Genomic DNA, 6596 nt, shown 5'->3' on the forward strand with positions numbered 1-6596 from the left:
CAAAAGCAAGTACAAATTATTTTTTGTATCCTTTATCCTTATACATGCTTAAAGTGTCGTATCACTAAGGAAAACATTTGGCCAAGAGGCGCGGAACTGAATTTTCACAAATGTCACATTTTTATCGAGTAAGTAGGTTTGTGTTGCGTCTCGTATGTAAGGATAGGTAGAGACACACACTCTGTTCCCCACAAAAGGATAATTGAGATATTACGTGTTCAGTACAGCACTTAACGATGCGTTTTATTTTATCATCAGAGTGACGAAATGAGAATAATTCATTAATCTAGTGGACATGGAACTCACACTTTACAGTCAAACGCTGTACCGCTGCGCCCCACGGCCTCTTTTTTATCAAATTGACACTAGTTTTCTCTTCTCTCAGTGCTATATACCACATGCGGAATACATCAAAATATTAGCTTCACAAAAAAATCTGGGGAATTTTCTACTCTCCACTTCCACTTAGTGCTACTTACTGCTAAGTGTTCAAAACGTTATATTCCAAAATCCAAAAATATATGTGCTCTACAAAATATACGCGACTCATCCGATTAAAGAGTTTCATTTAAAGTGAAGGAATTTATACTAATACTCTAAATCTATCAGAGGTGACTAATTATGCTTGAACTTTTATGCTTTGACTTCGAGTTCGTAACTTTGAGAATAATCGACGAAGACACTCGTCCGATTTAATAGAAGCTGGCTGTAGTGATAGCGATCAATTATTTATTTGTTTTTATTTTTTACTATACTATTATATAAAACTGACAGATTAATAAAATCTACTCAGGAGTACTTCTAAAATCTACTTTATAAGTTGTCTCTGTTTTTAAACTTAGGCACTGCATACAGAGGGAGACCTAATGTTAAGACTCGTCGTTACTCACTGTCGTCACGATTTGCGACACATTATATGTGCTGTGCAGTGCAAATATTGCATTCTCTGAAAGGGAATCGAGCCCAGGACCCTCACGTTTACAGTACACGCTGCGCCACAACGGCCTCAATATCTACCAACGAATACCGCCTCAATTCCAGACAAAGTTCCCTTTGCCTACTCCGCTATGTGCGGGGTACAGTGCTAAACTAAAAAAAAATAGTTTTCTGTAAGTATATATTTAATATTTGTTTCAAGATGTCACCAGGGTAATAGTTTAATAGAGTGGCTAGCCGTGTCTCATAATAGGCTAGTGTATAATCAATATATCAGCGCCCCCGACTCTCGTATATGTTTAATAGATTCTGCATCGCCGCATGATCGTAAATAGGGAGATTGCTTCAGCAATACTGTAGTGATGGACTGAAATTGTGTATCGAGTATTTTTTATTTACATTTTTTTATATCTTGTTATGGAAAAGTTTTATCGCTAAAAAACGTACCTAAACGTCGTTTTAACGGAGTTAACAGACAATACTTTAAAAGTACCGTACATTAAAAGAAAAAATGGAACCCTTATCTGATCTATATCTTTTGTCTATCTATCAAGACCAATCAGTATAGAATCCAGCTTTTGTAATTATTTAATTATTTTTTAAATAATATAAATATGGACCAGATTTATAAAAAATATTCTTACCAGAACCAAAAGTGGTGAATACTAAAAGTCAGGAAAATATTTGGTTCCTAACAATATAAATCAAAAGCATCGATTGCTACGTAAAAAGGCACATCCCTTTAAAGCATGAGGGAATCAAGCTAAGGTATATTGAAGGAAAATATGTCTTCACATAACACTAAAATGATGTCACCTCGTGTATTTACTGCATTTTTAACTTCAAATAACAAAAGATTACAATCAATACCATGAATGGTCGAATGTGGGTTCGATTCCCACTCAAGGAAATGAAAATGAAATATTTAATATTTTCATTTCTCACTAGACACTCTCGTTCCTCACTATCCGCCGATTTCTGAAGGAATTGAGTAGCGGAACTAAAGTAAAATGTTTAATATGATTACTTAGTAGAATCACTGAATTAATTATGTTATAATAATTAACATAGCAACCACCGTAACCCAAAGACTGTATCTACATTTACCTGTTAGCTGTCATAGCTTTCAAAACAACATGGGTATTTTACATATATTCATACATACCTATATTATAAATTCGAAAGTAACTCTGTCTGTCTGTCTGTCTGTCTGTCTGTCTGTCTGTCTTTTCCGCAATCAGGGCCAAACCGCTAATTTAATTGTGATAAAATACTCATATAGAGATACTTGAGGGTCCCGGGATGAACATAGGATACTTTTTTTTTCTCATATTTGTAATATTTTCGTTATATACCAATATATTAAAATAATTAATTTGACAAGGAATTTATTCCGCCATGTTAATAACAATCGTCGCTACGCGTTGCTAAGCAACGGCTTGCAAAGTTTGCTGTTTTAAGAAAACGTCACCCCACAGTGAGTTTGCTTAATGCATACATGGTGCGCGCCGATATAGATTTGTACAAATCTCTTTATACAAATCATTAACAAAAATTAGATGATTTCTATAATTTGATATTCATCCTTATGAAAATAAATATAATAGTCACTTTTAGCATTTCATCTAGATGGAAATTATAGTTTACTGTATAACATTCTAATAAATAATTAAGATGTGACTGATTTCAAATGACCTAGCCTTCGGGCGGCATAATATGAGTATGACCGACGCGAACGGGCGGATGACTTTGATGATTTTGTAAATTTTTATAGATTTTCGAATTACTATTATTTTTTATGTAATTATTTGCTGCTTATAATTAATTTATCTCAGTTCGGTTATCTATACCGATGTTATACACTTAAAATATCGTAATTTTAATCATTTGAGATTTTATTTAATATTGTTCGCAAAAATTAATAATTATTTAATATAGAAAAATGTTTAGTACGCGCGCACAGCAAAACTTTAGGTTTTTTTTTCTAATATTAATAATTTCCTTTAGTTACTTTTACTTCTTTGGTTTGTTCATTTCGGTTACTCAGATATTTTTTCTAATAATAAATCTCCACTTATTATTATTTTTTAACTTATTTGAATGATTTAGGCTTATATTTTCGCGGGCGTAGCCGCGTCCGGGCCCACTAGTACATCCATAATTAACTATTCTGTAAGTATGTTTGTCACACTGCTCGTTTCTTAACAATAGGACCGATTTGGATAAAATCCTGTGTGTATATTTCAACAAGTACCTAAACGATTTGAAAATTTTATTACATCCAGTAAGTGGCGCTGCAGTCAATGTGTTCAGTACCGTACAGTTCCGTTTCCAAGCAGGATAAGCAGAGGGAAACTGGCGTTAAGACACTCCGTTTCCCACTTTCCGCCGAATTTTCCGAGGCATAACGGAGGACTCGATGCCGCGCGTCTTCCACCAGATCGAACTCACAACCTTAGCATTTTAGTCAGATGCTGTTATAAATTAAAATCTTTTAGAATAAATATTATGTTGCTTTTGCGATGGCAGGGCAGGCTTGCAACTACATGGAATATTTTCGCAGCTAAATCTCCTATAATAGATACATTTTTACATGTACATTCTCTTATCCCACGTAAAATTTCCATCAGCACCAGTCATTCACTGTGGCATGACAGATTAGGAACGATCCGAGCTAATCCACGTCAAAGCTTCTTCATCAATACAGGCAAATAAAGCTATCGCTGGGCCCATATTGGTAGTTCATAAAGGCAGTCGACTATCGATTTCAAATGTATATTTGTATGTATGTATACTCAAACACGACTATACACTACTTTTATAAAGCTGAAGAGTTTGATTGGTTGAACGTGCTTATCTCAGGAACTGCAAGTTCGAATTACAAAAACTCTCTGTAGCGCTTAGACTATGTTACATTACGTCAATGTAGTGTCAGAAAATCTGATTTTCACAAAGTAACAATTCGGCGGAAAGTGGAGAACAAAAGTGTCTTAATGGGAATATGTCGAGAACATATCTTAACACTAGGTTCCCAGGTTCCCTCTGCCTACCCAGCTATATGCGGATGCAAAATGGATGGATACAAAAAAAATTATATGTATTAAATGCCCCTTTAACTCTTTAAAGTGTTACAACAAAGAAACAGATTGGATGTAATTATATTACTTGTACAAAGAAATCTAATACCTAATAGAAACAAAAACGCTTAAGGCTGGAAGTAATCAAAGTTTTGTAGGAACTGAGGATTTTTCGCGGCGCGCGGCGGCCCGACGACGTCTCGGGAATAGTATTTACGTCGAATAGAATGATTGCTCAGCTTTAGCTGACATGTGACGGATACGATGCTATATTTTTTTATCAGCTTCACGCTGTATCCCGCGAACAGCAGGGTTCGATTCCGACTCCAAAAAATGAAATATTTATTTAAATGTTTATTTCCATTTCTTTCTTCACTGCGGTTTCTTATTTTTTCAAAGCGCGGCGTTGAGTTCCGCCACTCAACACGCAATGCCTCTATAATTCGGCAAAAGGTAAGCAACGGAAGTTCCTTAATTGGAATGAAGTATCTCAACACTTCCCAAGTTCCCTCTGTCAACATTGTTATGTGCGGAATACAGCGTGATGCTTCAAAAACCACCTTATAAAAAATATCCTTTTTTACAATCGTGTCGTCGAATAGAAAGATACTCTCCAAATAAAATCACAAAATTTTGGAAGTTCAAATTGACTACCGGAAGTATTCTATTTCACTTTCATTTCAAAGTTTTCATAACAGTTTTGTTGGATCGACGTTTGTTTCACGCGTAGTCTGTTGTGTAAGTGGAGTTCCGGTTAATTTCACTTTTATTATACTCAGTTATTTTTAATAGCTTTACTCTTTTTCACACAGGGGAAGGTGGACAGAAGGAACTTAGTATTAAAAGTTTAGAGTTAGAAAGGGTTTTTTGTATTCTCTAATTATTATACTATAGATACTATATGACCAATTGTAGTAAATTTTTATAAGATCACCAAGCCACGTTAAAATTTTGTCTCAAGTCTTAATCTTATCATTTTTTTTATGTAATTACAATATAACAATATTTATATAGTTTTTATTTACAGCGCCACCTATTAAAACTATCTAAAACTTTGTGAATTAACTTTGAACGTCTTAGTTCCGAAATTCTTCACATGTTTAGATAAGAACCTCTTATCACTTTACATAATTATTATAATAATAAATTAAGACAATTAACTTAAATTTAAAAAAAATATTATAGTACTGATTCATAAATAAAAATTCTAATTTCATTATATTTTTATAAAATGCCATCTAGTGGCTGCCTCATACATTAATATGTAAATTAGTCGACAACACAATGGTGTGGTAAACTAATTTACATATTAATGTAGTTTGAGAAAGAATAATACCAAATTCCTTATATTTTTATCTTTTTTATGTTCACACAGTATCCCACACGTAGCAAGGTCGACAGAGGGAACTGGAACTGCCCCTCAACAACTCACTGTTATCTTCTTGTATCTGTATTAATATTTTAAAAATTGTTCATATTGAAAATAATTCCAATATATTTTTTTATTTAATTTCAATTCGTAATAACGTATTTTTCAACCATTACTGTACAAGACATCTAACAGCGAATCTTATCTGTACGAGTATATAAAATAAAATTGTAACCGATCGCTGTCTGTACATGGAGTATGTAATAGAACCATTTTTTTTACTTTTATGTATGTAATAGAACCATTTTTTTAATTTTTATCCGTTTCTCGGTTTGTCTGTACGATTGTGCACACTTATCTCAGAATCGGCTTAAATGCAGTTTTCAGTATTATACTTTAGCAAATTTCCCTGAACAAAGCGAGATTAGACCTACGACAGTCACGTACAGTCGACCACATTTATGTTGTCTTAACAATAGGTAGGTTCTTCTGCCTACCCTCCTGCTATGCGGGAAAAACGTGAAACTGAATAAAATAATAATAGATAAGTTATATTTTTTACTATATAATATAATATAACTATTTTTCAATAAATGATTATAATTTTGCTATAACTCCATATATATAAATATTAAGCCGGAAGTCGGTTTGCTATCAAACTACTACTGATATTTATATAACTAACATAAATACTTGTTTTGCCTTTATATATTGTTTTATTTATGTTTTATAACTGATTCCACATTAACGGTATTATTACATTAAAAATTTGAGAGATAGTCCAGACACCCGAATTAGAGATTAAATGGCGGAACTCAACGCCACACTGAGGGTTGCGTAAAGAGAAAATGTAAAGTTATTATTACTTTTATTTTACCTAGGTATTCTGATTAATGTTGAAAATTCATAAATAAAAATAGAAACGAAGCGTCGTAACATCAGGTTCCCAGTGCTTGGTGATAAAGCGTGAACCTAAAAACGTAACCCCCAAAGTTGAGTTTGATTGATTGACAACTGTTGTGTTTTTCATGGCAGTAATGATACTTTTCATTTCGTTATCTATATGATAATTATAATAATAATAATTACATAAGCTATCAATGTAAATTAAATTAATAGTACAATCAAGCTTCATAATATACATATATGTATAGTATATATATGTAGGTGTATACGTATGTATATTTAACACTGGCAGTACAAGGGGCGGCGTT

General features: G+C 33.1%; 1 long non-coding RNA gene across 1 annotated transcript in view; it reads left to right on the plus strand.

Annotated features, from left to right (window-relative positions):
* LOC146533217 (uncharacterized) overlaps nucleotides 1-6596 on the plus strand; it is a 316872-nt gene that overhangs the window by 70558 nt on the left and 239718 nt on the right. The gene's annotated exons all lie outside the window — the stretch shown is intronic.

Source organism: Heliconius melpomene, chromosome 13 (genome assembly GCF_056956725.1).
Source record: "Heliconius melpomene rosina isolate 202511_hmr_F chromosome 13, ASM5695672v1, whole genome shotgun sequence".
NCBI lineage: Eukaryota > Metazoa > Arthropoda > Insecta > Lepidoptera > Nymphalidae > Heliconius > Heliconius melpomene.